The 13,402-nt window shown below is 47.3% G+C and overlaps 1 long non-coding RNA gene across 2 annotated transcripts in view; it reads right to left on the bottom strand.

Moving 5' to 3' along the window:
• Positions 1-243: 243 nt before the first annotated feature.
• Positions 244-13,402, bottom strand: part of LOC309561435 — a 161,484-nt gene continuing 148,325 nt past the window's right edge. For both annotated transcript variants that reach the window (XR_014225564.1, XR_014225565.1), the window contains exon 3: positions 244-337. This is a non-coding gene — a long non-coding RNA (uncharacterized lncRNA). The remainder of the gene's footprint in view (positions 338-13,402) is intronic.

Raw genomic sequence — 13,402 nt, 5'->3', positions numbered from 1 at the left:
TCATTGGGTGGGCTCGGGGCGCACTGTTCTGCGCCCCGGGTCCACCCTTTGCTGAAGCCTATTAGAGCCTCTGGCTCTAATCAGGTGACTAAAAAAAAAAGCCCCATTGAACTCCATGCTTCCGGCGCCCCGCATGCAGATTAGGGGGCCGGACGCATGGATAGAGGGGGCGGCGCCCATGCGCCACCCAACGCACCGGCCACTGTAAATCTCTTATTTTCTTTTAATAAAGAAAATACATATATTACAGAAATATTGGGGGCTGCCATAGCTGGCCATCTTCTGCAATACTTGTTATCTGGCTGTCTCTGGCTTTAATGGTATCTGAGTCACTGACCTGGAACAAGCATACAAAGGTTCTCTTAGATCTAGCTCCACAAGTGCAAAGTCCTGGGGAAGGACATCAGGGCATTTACTGGGTGCATAGAGGGGTAGGGGGAAAATGCCTAAAATGTTCTTAGTCTTTCCTAATCAAAGTGGACCTGTCAGTATCTTTACAGGTCTTCATGAAAAAATTCCTGACATGCTACAATATACTAGTATTTCAGAAAAGCTCCACCTTTTTTCATAAAAAATGCAATCTTTTATCTCCAGTAAGTGACTTTGCCTAGGCTGAGATGATGTCATCAGTCTGCTGCAGGCAGGAGGACTCATTTCCTCACTCTTCTCTCCCCCAGTGATCAGATTTCAACATTGTAGCTTTCTAGCAAGTCACTAGGTAAAATGCTGCAGTGGGGGTTTTACTCCAATACAGACCATTGTAGAAGAAAAGCATTGATATGGAATTACGGCTGGTTCCCTAATGGGTTCTGAAACTACCATAGGAGCTTCCACTGCCCTATACTTACTAATGGAAAGGCAGAGCACCCTCAGCTTGGCTAAATGCTGAGGAAGGGGGGAAACAACGTACACTATATGGTTAACAGTTTGTGTATCCCTGACCATCACCCTTATAAGTTTGTTGGACCTCCCATTCCAAAGCCATGGGTATTAATATAGATTTGACCTCCCCCTTCCCATGGCCATTAATATAGAGCTGTTTCCCTATTGACATTAATATGGAGTCATCCCTCCATGGCCATTAATATAGAGGTGTGCTCCCCATGGCCATTAATATAGAGGTGTGCTCCCCATGGCCATTAATATAGAGATGCTCCCCTATAGCCATTACAATGGAGCAGGTCTCCTATTGACATTACTATGGAGTTGTCCCCCCATTGCCATTAATATAGAGCTGCTCCCCCATTGACATTAATATGGAGTTGTCTCCCCATGGCCATTATTATAGAGCTGTTCCCCCCTATTGACATTAATATAGAGTTTCTCCCCTTTAGCCATTAATATAGAGCTGCTTCCCCCATTGACATTATTATGGAATTGTCCCCCCGTGGCCATTAATATAGAGCTTCCCATCACAGGGCCTTTAATATGGAGTTGCCGACATCCCATGTACAATAATATAGAGTTCGCCCCATGACAATTAATATAGAGTTGCCCCTCCTCCTCGTGGTCATTAATATGGAGCTCTCCCCACACCATGGCCAATAATAAAAGCTGCCCCCACTCATGATAAATAATATAGAGTCCCATCCCCCCATGGCCATTATTATGGAGTTTCCCCCACCCCGTGGCCATTAATATAGAGCTTCCCATCCCACTTCCTTTAATATGGAGTTGCCGCCATCCCATGTACAATAATATAGAGTTCCCCCCATGACAATTATTATAGAGTTGCCCCTCCTCCTCATGGTCATTAATATGGAGCTCTCCCCACCCCATGGCCAATAATATAAAGCTGCCCCCCACTCATGACAAATAATCGTCCCCCCATGGCCATCCCCCCATGGCCATTATTATGGAGATTCCCCCACCCTATAGCCAATAATATAGAGTTGCCCCCTATGACAATTAATACAGAGTTGCCCCCCCCCCCTCATGGCCATTATTATGGATTTGCCCCCGTTTGCAGCTATAACAGCTTCTAAACTTCTGGGAAGGCTTTCCACAAGACTTTGGAGTGTCCATTGAATTTGTGAGGTTGAATAATGATGTTGAGTGACACCTGGCTCACAGTGGATGTTCAAATTCATCCCTAAGGTGTTCAGTAGGATTGAGATCAGGGCTTTGTGCAGGACACTAAAGTTCCTCAACACCAAACTGCTAAAACCATGTCTTTATAGAGCTGTATTTGTACACAGAGGACAGTCATGGTGGAACAGAGAAGAGTCTTCCCCAAACTGTTACCACAGGGTTGGAAGGAGTATAATTGTCTAAAATGGCTTTTTATATTGTAGTACGAAGTGTAGCCTTCGCTAGAGACACCTGAACATTTGGGGGGGGGGGGGGTGCACATAGCTTTGGCAATGTATCATCATATATCTCCCCTACACACACACACATGACCATCCATGATCAGAAAAATGTCTTCAGGATCCACATGCTGTGATGGAGATGGTACCTTCATTGGTTCTGCGAGATGAAGAAGACAGGTCCTCCTTGGCCCCCCAAGAAACACAGTCCCCAAAACTTATGCTGCCCCTGCTGGCTGTGTTGGTTCTTATTTGTTACTCTCCACCATCTAAGGGTCTGCTATTCGTTTTCTGGCACTGTCGCTGAAATTTGTCATCCATTCTCTTTCCACAATTCTAATTTTTGTGAGGATGCTTTCCCCTCCTCTCCAATACAAGCCGCATTTCCTCTCTCACATATTTCAGTGACAAAGTGATACGATGACACGGGGTGACAATCTGTTTTGAGAAGATTATCCGATGTCTCTACAAGGCGGAGGAACGTGGCCATTGTGTCTGAGCTGCCCGTAGCGCGATGCTAAAATAGCTTTTTATTGAGTCGCTGACGAGGTTTGCCACACGTCGCTCTGATCAATGAGAGGATTTTTATTAATTTAAAACGCTCGCCGACAGAATAGAATGAATGTATTCATCTCCCCGTCCTCTCCCAGCTGCAGTCACCACATTCCTAGCTGTTCGTAAATCCGCCTGTCTTTATACAAACCAATCCTAAGTCCATTAGATGCAAATTTTACAGTGATTTGCATGTGAAGCAGAACATGGGCCTACAGGTGAGCGATGTGGGAGACGCTCACGTCATTATATGGCGCAATCCGACACACATAATGCCGCTAATACCGGAACCTGGCTGCACTTTCATGGAAAAAGCAAACATTGGATTATGTACAGGAATTAATCTATTAATATATTGAAACCAGGAATACTGTACACCGTATCCCATCCTATCCCAACGGTATTATTATCATTATCAATCAAAAGTGTATACATTCTTTATGGGGGCAGTGATGTAAAGCTGCACCCCAAACTTCCCATGGGCCCAAGCCAAGTCACTATTACTTACTCATGACCTCTGTACTCTGTGCTGTATGTTACATACTCCTGACTCCTACACCCTGTACACTGCGCTGTATGTTACATACTCCTGACCCCTGCACCATGCGCATTACATACTCCTGACCCCTGCATGTGATACTATATGTTGTAAATTACATGCTTCTGACTCCAGCCCCCGGTACGTTGTGCTGTTATTTTACATACTCCTGACCCCTTCACTCGGTACATTTCATTCTCTTGACCCCTGTATGCTATGCACTATGTTGTATGTTACATACTCCTGACTCCTACACCCTGTAAACTGTGCTGTATGTTGAATACTCCTGGCCCCTGCACCCTGTGCATTACATACTCCTAAACCCCTTCATGCTATACTTTATGTTGTATGTTACATGCTCCTGACTCCTGCACCCGGTACGCTGTGCTGTATGTTACATACTTCTGACCCCTACACTCTATGCACTGTGCTGTAATTTACAAACTCTTAAAGCGGTTGTATCCTTAAAAAAAAAAACCCTGCAGGACAAAGGCATAATGAGCTATTATGCATCGCATACTAGCTCATTATGAAATACTTACCTTAGAACGAAGCCCCGACTCAGTTGTATGGACACTGCTGAGGCAGCTGACATCTTCCCTCGGCATCTCTTCTGGGTTTCGGGCAGCTCCGGCCCTGTGAGTGGCCGGAGCCGCGATGACGTCACTCCTGCGCATGAGTGTGGGAGTTCCACTGGACCTTCAGAGGCCAATATATATCGAGGGCCGATATGCACTTTCCCCAATATATCGGATGGGGGCCGATATTACCGATATTTCGGAAAGTGCTTGTACCGGAGTGATGCCTGCAGCTAGAGGCATCACCCCGGTACCGGCGTCCATAACCGACAGTCGGCTGTCTTGTAATGACAACCAAGGCAGCTGAGAAGCCGATCCGCTGTCATTACAAGGAGCAGGAGGGGACGTCCCCCCCTCCCACCGCCTTCCGCGACACGCCCGGCCACTGAAGACCCGATCAAAGCCACATTCGGCTCTGATCGGGTCTCCATGTAAAAACCCAGAAGTGATGTCATGACATCACTTCCGGGTACTGGCGCCAGATTCAAATATATGACAGCATTCAAAACAGCCAAACTTTGTGTTTTGAATGCTTTTAAGTGCAGAGGAGGGGTTTGTGGTCTTTTAGACCCCCAGATCCCTCCACAACAGTACCTGTGAAGTGATAAAAATAAAAAAATAAAAAAAAATTTAAATGTACGAAAATATCGGCCCATATCAGCCGATACCAATATGCAATGGCCAAAATATCAGCAACAAAAAAATGATATCAGTCGATCCCTACTCTGTACACTACGTTCTAAGCTACACACCTGTATTCTATGTGTTCGTATATAGCATACTGTGGTTTGACCCTGTAGCCTGTATGGTATGCTGTATATCCATATTTCTGGAAACCGTACTTTATAGGCTACGTTGTACATTTACACCCCTGCATGGTGTATGTTCTGTCCCCACTATACGTTTCCCTGTGTGTAACTCAACATGCAGCTAAACCCTCCTATTCTGCAATAAGTCAGACTGAATGTCATTTTGAAATTTTGTTAACAAAACAGGGTGCAGTGAAACTATTGAGAAAAAACAAATACAGATACATATAATCAGTATATGAAGTATTGAAGTAACTTTGTGTTGAAGGGGTTGTAAAGTCAGAAGGTGCATTCTATGCATTAAAGCGGAGTTCCGCCTCCCCCTCCACCCCCTTCTAAAAATGTAAAGTCAGCAGCTACACATACTGTAGCTGCTGACTTTTATTATTAGGACACTTACCTGTCCTGGAGTCCACCGCAGCCGATGTTTCCATCGGCTGTCAGGTGCTGCCGCCGCCATTGCAGGTTAGGGAACCCGACAGTGAAGCCGTGCGGCTTCACAGCGGGTCCCTAATGCGCATGCGCAAAGCGCGCTGCGAATTCCTGTTGGCTCGGCGGCAGGGGAAGGTGGAGGGGGCCAAACTTCCGAGGGACGGCGCCACGGCGGCGTATCCTGGAAGCGGGGAAGGGTACCTGTCAAAAACAGGTACCCGTTCCCCCCCTCCCCCCTGAAAGGTGCCCATCTCTCTCCAGCGATGTCCACTTGGCCTCCTGATTGGCTGTGACACAGCCGTGGCATCATTGGCTCCCGCGGCTCTCAATCACAGTTAGTTAGCCAATCAGGAGAAAGGGAGAGGGGCCGAACGGCAGCTCCATGGCTGAATGGACACATGGAGCTGCAGCAAGGCTCGGTGCCCCCATAGCAAGCCGTTTGCTGTGGGGGCACTCGATAGGAGAGAGGGGCCAGGAGCAGCAAGGAGGGACCCGAGAAGAGGAGAATCTGGGCTGCTCTGTGCAAAACCAACTGCACAGAGGAGGGAAGTATAACATGCTTGTTTATAAAAAAAAAAATAAAAAAAAGATAAAACTAGACTTTACAATCACTTTAAAGGTGAACGGCTTGTACCACTGGCTCCATCTTGTGGTCAAATCTGATATTGCAGGCAAAACAATTTAATTAATATCCTGCTGGAGGCAGAACAGTGTATATGGAAGCAGCTGGATATAACACAGTTTATATAAGGGGAGGGGTTTAGTATCTTCATCGCTTAAGCCTTTAAAAACGCAGCTTGATCTCCAGGAGAACCACAGTCCACCCACACATGCTAGACCGTAAGTGGGACGTTGCAGGAGCACATGAACAAAGGCTGCGGTCCTATCTGGAGGCACTGTGAAAAGCCTGCTGGATATGGCTGCCATGGCTTGAGTAGTATATAAGGAGCATTTAGTGATCTGTATGAGTTGCTCAGCTGCATTCTGAAGTTCACAAATAAAATGCCGCATCCCCACCAAGCGTCCCGCCGGATTTTAGAATAAAAGCAGCTAATACGACCACAGAGCGGAGGGGGCCGTACTCCTGTCTGAGCTGCTATGGTGGAACACATTTGGTTTGTGTCTCAGGAAATATTTCACCCCATTCCTGAGCTGTGACCCCCCCAGGGTAAATGACCCTGGAAGAATTCCCTCCAGTGATTGTAGCCCTCTGATAATAAATATTTCTGTATCATTAATCCAGAGAGCCGGTGTCAGCTCACTCCCCCTGGAATGCAGTTCATGGTGGAGTATCAGGACAACACTGCCAAGTGGGGGTGGGCAGCGGCCCCAGAAACAGCTGTTCTATTCTCGGGTTACGGGGCCGTTAAAGCTCACTCAGCCCAATTCGTGCCAAAGACTCGTAAAACTGTCATCCACCAATGTCCCTTCATATCAATGGGAGGAAGTTCACCTGCAAAACCCTTAGGACATCACTTCCGCTCATTATTTTATTTATGCATGATTTGGAATTTGATTGATTGGCCCTAAGTGTTGAGCAGCATTTAGACATTCAGGTGCGCTGATTTTATTTCTATTTCAGGTTGAATATTATTCATTTATATACAATAGAGCAGGGGTCAGCAACCCGTAGATCGTGGACAGGTGACTGGTAGTCACAGTCTGGGCTTGCTGATCCGCCATTCCAGAGCATGAAACAGAGTGCAATGCAGAGGGACTACTTGTAAAGTTGGGGCTGCAGTAGGGAGCAGGAGCCACATAAGCCGTTCCTCCTTTGTAGTGCCGGCTCCTGTCCCCCACAGAGTGATACCAACTGCACTCCACCTCTTATCCCGGCTAGCGATTTCCAGAGTGGTGCCAGCGGCAAGAAAGAAGAGATCTTCAGGTCAGTGTGAAGCAATACATCGGGCATAATAGTGTAGGGCTGCTTTTACACTGATGTGCTGTGGTTTACCCACACCATGGGTGCAGGGCAGTGTACCTGCAGCTTTTCTGTGAGTTTGCTGCGCTTAGCCATAGACTTCTATTATATCCTGCGAGTTTGCTGAGCTTAGATATAGACTTCTATTATATACTGCGGGTTTTCTGCGCTTAGCCATAGACTTCTATTATATCCTGCGAGTTTGCTGAGCTTAGATATAGACTTCTATTATATACTGCGGGTTTTCTGCGCTTAGCCATAGACTTCAAATATATCCTGCGTGCTTGCTGCACTTAGCCATAGGTGTTTATTATATCCTGCGGGTTTGCTGCGCTTAGCCATAGGCGTCTATTATATCCTGCGGGTTTGCTGCGCTTAGCCATAGACTTCTATTATATACTGAGGGTTTGCTGCGCTTAGCCATAGGCGTCTATTATATCCTGCGGGTTTGCTGCGCTTAGCCATAGACTTCTATTATATCCTGCGAGTTTGCTGTGCTTAGCCATAGACTTCTATTATATCCTGCGAGTTTGCTGCGCTTAGCCATAGACTTCTATTATATCCTGCGAGTTTGCTGTGCTTAGCCATAGGCGTTTATTATATCCTGCGGGTTTGCTGCGCTTAGCCATAGGCGTCTATTATATCCTGCGGGTTTGCTGCGCTTAGCCATAGACTTCTATTATATCCTGCAGGTTTGCTGCACTTAGCCATAGACTTCTATTATATCCTGCGGGTTTGCTGCGCTTAGCCATAGACTTCTATTATATCCTGCAGATTTTCTGCACTTAGCCATAGACTTCTATTATATCCTGCAGGTTTGGTGCAGAATGCAGGCGTTTTGATGCGCTTTCAGAAAGTGCACCACACCTGTAGGATATAATAGAAGTCTATGACAAAGTATGACAAAGAGCAGCTAACCCAGGAAAGTTGCAGATGCACTGCGCTGCACCCGTGGTGCAGGTAAACCGCAGCACATCAGTGTGAAAGCAGCCTTAAAACAGAAGAGGTTCATTTACATTTGCAGTTTGGGGGGTGGTAAAACCCCATAGTGAAGACATGTTTTTACAACCCCCGCCCTAACCGCACACCCTTTATCTGCAGTGGCCAGGGGCGTACACATGTCGCAGAGGCAGCAGGAGTTATACACCATGTCATGGTTGGGGGGGTGTAGCACCTGCCAATCATGACCGATTCAAGTGAATGAGGTTGCTCTGCAAGTGCTCTGCAATCTCATGCAGTACAGCAAACAAGGGGTTAAGCAGGCAGCACAATATTGCTTTCTCACCACCTGCTTTAACCCCTTGGACCTCGCAGAAGCATGCAGTTGCGGGGCGCTTGCAGAGCGGCCCCACTTACTTGAATGGGTCATGAATGGCAGGCAGTAGCAGCCACCTAAAGCAACAGGGGCCTTAATTCCTGCTGCAGAATGCATACACCTTTGGCTGCTGCCTAGGCAGTTAAAGGGGGTAGGGATTGGGGGTGGTAAAACCGTGACTTAACCGCCGAGTTTTACCACCCACAACTTTACGTGTGAATGAGTCCTAAGGGTGCTGCTGCTGAATGCAGCTAAGGGCTCATTCGCAAGTGCAGCAGGCACTGCTGTTCCTCTGAAAAGTGATCGGAGTGTGTTTGACAGGTGGTGAGGAGGTGATATGTTGCCTCCTCACAACCAGATTTAAACGCATGATTGCCGTGAAAATACACGCAATTGCGACGCGGTAGTACGGCAATTAGAGGTTTAAATCAGGTTTGAGTAGACAACACTGTGCCCGGTGATCTTTGACTCATCCCATGTTGTTCGGGGAGATCTCCACCTGCCTACGCCTGCAATAGCATGAACCAGCAAAATACTGCATTATGGCCACTAGAGGGAGCTGATGAATATAATAGATAAATACTAATTTACTATGATTGTTGGCTCCACCTTGTGGACTTCATTTGGTATTATCCTGAGTCGCTGTAAAGGGCCCCCATTACCTCACAGTCCCTTCGGTCATATCAGAGTCCACCATTACATCATTTTGGTGTAGTCCCCCCATTATTTCAGCGTCCCCTCCACCCCGTGAGAATCTCCCCATCATATAATTTCAGTGGTCCTCCCATTATTTCAAGGTATCTCCCGCCATATCAGAGTCTCCCCATTACATAAATTCAGTGGCCCTCCCATTATTTCAAGGTATCTCCCACCGCATCAGAGTCTCCCCATCCCATAATTTTAGTGGTCCTCCCATTATGTCAAGGTACCTCCCACCACATCAGAGTCTCCCCATCACATCATTTCAGTGGTCCTCCCATTATGCCAAGGTACCTCCCACCACATCAGAGTCTCCCATCCCATATTTTCAGAAGTTCCCACTTTACATCAGAGTCCTCCCATCACAAAATTTCAGTGATTCCCCCATTATGTCAAAGTCCCTCCTGATACATCAGAGTCCCCCATTCTATAATTTCAGAGGTTCCCCCATTATGTCAGAGTCCCCCATCATATCAACAGCATCTCCCATCATAGAAAGCTCTCATCAAATCAGAAACCCCACCTAGCTCATCAGAGTCCCCCCTATACATTAGGGTCTCCCATCACAGAGTCCCCTCTACCCATCAGAACCCTAACTTTCTCCATCAGCATGACATAAGGCAGGAGGTGGATGTCCTGAATGCTGGGAGCAGCCCTGCATGCCACTTGCCCTGAATCAACAACATTCATTGCCATAGTGTGAGTGGGATACTTGGCCCTGGATCTCCAGTGGTTGTTGAGGTGCTGGTAGCTGAACCCCACCAGGATGCTGATTCAAGGCAAACTGCATCCCATGTTTTTGGCACCCCAGGGGAATCCCAACGGGGTTGAGAAACACTGCTCTAATCTGTATAACTATATAACATTCGACCTGGAGAAAAAGTAACCCAACAACATTTGATTTTGCCTCCATTTGCACAGAAGAAATGTACAGTACATGCAGTTTTTACAGCTCTGCAATTTTTTTTTTAAAAAAGACACCACGTAGCCACTTTTTCACCAGTGTTGTCACCTGACGTGTTTTCTTACAAATTTTTATTCTGTGGAATCACAAACACAGCCTATAAACAGAAGCCTAAAATGTCCCTGATCTCTGTGTGTTGTCTGAAAACCCAGGATGCAGACCTACCCACTTGGCTCCTCTCTCATGTCAGCAGGCACTTCAGCTGTGAGCATGATCTGAAATTTCAGCTGTTGTGCAGGGGGTGATGATAATACTATAGCGGGTCTCGGTTACACATGGTTTGGTGACCAGACCATCCTGCCATATCCACCAATCATATTCTGAGTAGTCGGGTAACGGGTGAGTTCTGATTGGCTGCTGGGTTTGTTTGTTGTACATTTTAGCGTTCTCATACTGCAAAAAAAAACTAAAAACTTAAACACAACAAATGAGATATTCATCATCAATTCCTGGAAGACCCAGAGCGAGTTCAGTCATGAGTGACACCATTTTTAGAGGAAATGAGTTCAGTGACACCCAGACCATCCTTCTGACACTTCAAAGGGCAATACAAATTGAGGGAGGTGGGGGGGGGGGGGGGAGGTCTATGCTGGGTGCAATGGAGATGAATGCATCATCACATTCTACCAACTATGAGGCTGATTTGTTAAAAGTAAAAAAAAAAACTTTCATTAGCGTCGTTGTGGTCCTCGGAGCCACGACTGCACTCACGCTTTCTGCGCATTTGTATGTGCATTTTTTTTTTTAATGTATAATTGTAATTTTTATATTACCTGTATTTATATAATAATTGTATGATATTTTATATTAAATTAAATAAGATGAGGCTGTATTCATTTCAATCAACCAATCAGGAGCCAGGAAAAAGGCTTTTTTTCCCCCTCGCACATAATTGGGTCTTTACCGTATTCAGTAACATTCAGTCTCTACAACCCCCACTGTGTGTGCTGAGATCTCCATCCTGAAAGGATGAGGGATGATTCTTCGTGTTCCAACAATTCAACAGAAACAAAACAGAAATTCGGGAGGAATTCCGACAATTCTCACTTAAGATTTTGTTTTTCTTTCAGCTGATTTTCAGTAAACCGAAACCTCCACCTGGAAATTCCCGATCCTGACAGATCACACGGTACAGAGATGTCTGCTGAGGAACACAGAGGGGTAAACTCAGAAATCAGGGTGTGAGGCAGGGTAACCTCAGAGATTGGGGTTTGGGGAGGAAAGCAGGGTGGTTGGGAATTACTTCAGAGATCGGGGTATGTGGCGGTATAACCTCAGAGGTCAGGGTGTGTGGGGAGGAATACGGGGTGGTTGGAGGTAACTTCAGTGATCAGGGTGTGCGGGGAGGAAAGAGGGTTGGTTGGGAGTTACTTCAGAGATCGGGGTATGTGGCAGGATAACCTCAGAGATAGGGGGTGCGAGGAGGAATACGGGGTGGTTAGGAGTTACTTCAGAGATCGGGGTATGTGGCGGGATAACCTCAGAGATTGGGGTGTGCGGGGAGGAATACGGGGTGGTTGGAGGTAACTTCAGTGATCAGGGTGTGCGGGGAGGAAAGCAGGGTGGTTGGGAGTTACTTCAGAGATCGGGGTATGTGGCGGGATAATCTCAGAGATTGGGGTGTGCGGGGAGGAATACGGGCTGTTTGGAGGTAACTTCAGTGATCAGGGTCTGCGGGGAGGAAAGCGGGGTGGTTGGGAGTTACTTCAGAGATCGGGGTATGTGGTGGGATAACCTCAGCGATAGGTGTGTGCGGGGAGGAATACGGGGTGGTTGGGAGTACCTTCAGAGATTGGGGTAGATGGTGGTATGACCTCAGAGATCAGGATGTGTGGCTGGGTAACCTCAGAGATCAGGATGTGCAGGGAGGAAAGCAGAGTGGTTGGAGGTAACTTCAGAGATCAGGGTGTGCGGGGAGGAAAGAGGGGTGGTTGGGAGTTACTTCAGAGATCGGGGTATGTGGCAGGATAACCTCAGAGATAGGGGGTGTGGGAGGAATACGGGGTGGTTGGAGGTAACTTCAGTGAACAGGGTGTGCAGGGAGGAAAGCGGGGTGGTTGGGAGTTACTTCAGAGATCGGGGTATGTGGCAGGATAACGTCAGAGATAGGGGGGTGCGGGGAGGAATATAGGGTGGTTGGGGATACCTTCAGAGATTGGGGTAGGTGGTGGTGTGACCTCAGAGATCAGGATGTGTGGCTGGGTAACCTCAGAGATCAGGATGTGAAGGGAGGAAAGCAGAGTGGTTTGAGGTAACTTCAGAGATCAGGGTGTGCGGGGAGGAAAGCGGGGTGGTTGGGGGTAACTTCAGAGATCAGTGTGTGTGGCGGGGTAACCTTAGAGATCAGGGTGTGCAGGAAGTAAAGCAGGGGGTAACTTCAAAGATCGGGGTGTGTGGTGGGGTAACCTCAGAGATCGGGGTGTGCGGGGAGGAAAGCGGGGTGGTTTGGGGTAACCCCAGAGACCGGGGGTGTGGCAGGGTAACCTCAGGGATCGGAGTGTATGGTGTGGTAACCTCAGAGATTGGGGTGTGCGGGGAGGAAAGCGGGGTGGTTGGGGGTTATCTCAGAGATCGGGGGAGGGAGTAAAGTGGGGGGTTGTGGGTAACTTCAGAGTATAGGGTGTGTGGCTGGGTACCCTCAGTAATCAGGGTGTGTGGCGGGGAGGAAAGCGGGGGGTGGTTGGGCATAACTTCAGAGATCCGGGTGTGTGGCAGGGTAACCTCAGAGTTTGGGGTGTGCGGGGAGGAAAGCAGGGTGGGTGGTTGGAGGTAACGTCAGGGATCAGGGTGTGTGGCTTGGTAACCTCAGAGATCGGGGTAAGTGGGGTGGAAAGTGGGGGGAGGGGGGTTGGGGTAACTTCAGGGATTTGGGTGTGTGGTAGGGTAACCTCAGAGATCTGGGGATCAAGGGCCATTATGTCACTATAGTCAAGTTGTGTTATTTGCATTGAGGAGAAGAGGAACGTTCTTCAGATTTTCCACATTTTGTGATCCAGAATAAAAGAAAATAGAGCAAAAAAAATATGAAACTGAACACAAGAGAAGAGAATCTTCCAGTATTGCATGTGGTGCACCATCAATAAATTACAGATCACATGACCACCGCTGACCAAACTCTACAATTCAATATTCTGATGAGTGAAGACACTGGAGATGGTCAGAAGATTTACTAATGAGATAAGATTAAGGAAAATAAAGTCATGGGGATCCAAGTTCTTATTGTCTGATAAGAACAGATAGTGAAGATCAGAAGGTACAGCGCATCTGTCTACCCTGAAAGTGATA

This window comes from Pelophylax lessonae (genome assembly GCF_965119305.1).
Source record: "Pelophylax lessonae genome assembly, chromosome: 8".
In the NCBI taxonomy this organism is placed as follows: Eukaryota; Metazoa; Chordata; class Amphibia; order Anura; family Ranidae; genus Pelophylax; species Pelophylax lessonae.
The sequence above is the reverse complement of the archived record's forward strand: the minus strand, read 5'-3'. Positions and strand labels throughout refer to the sequence as shown.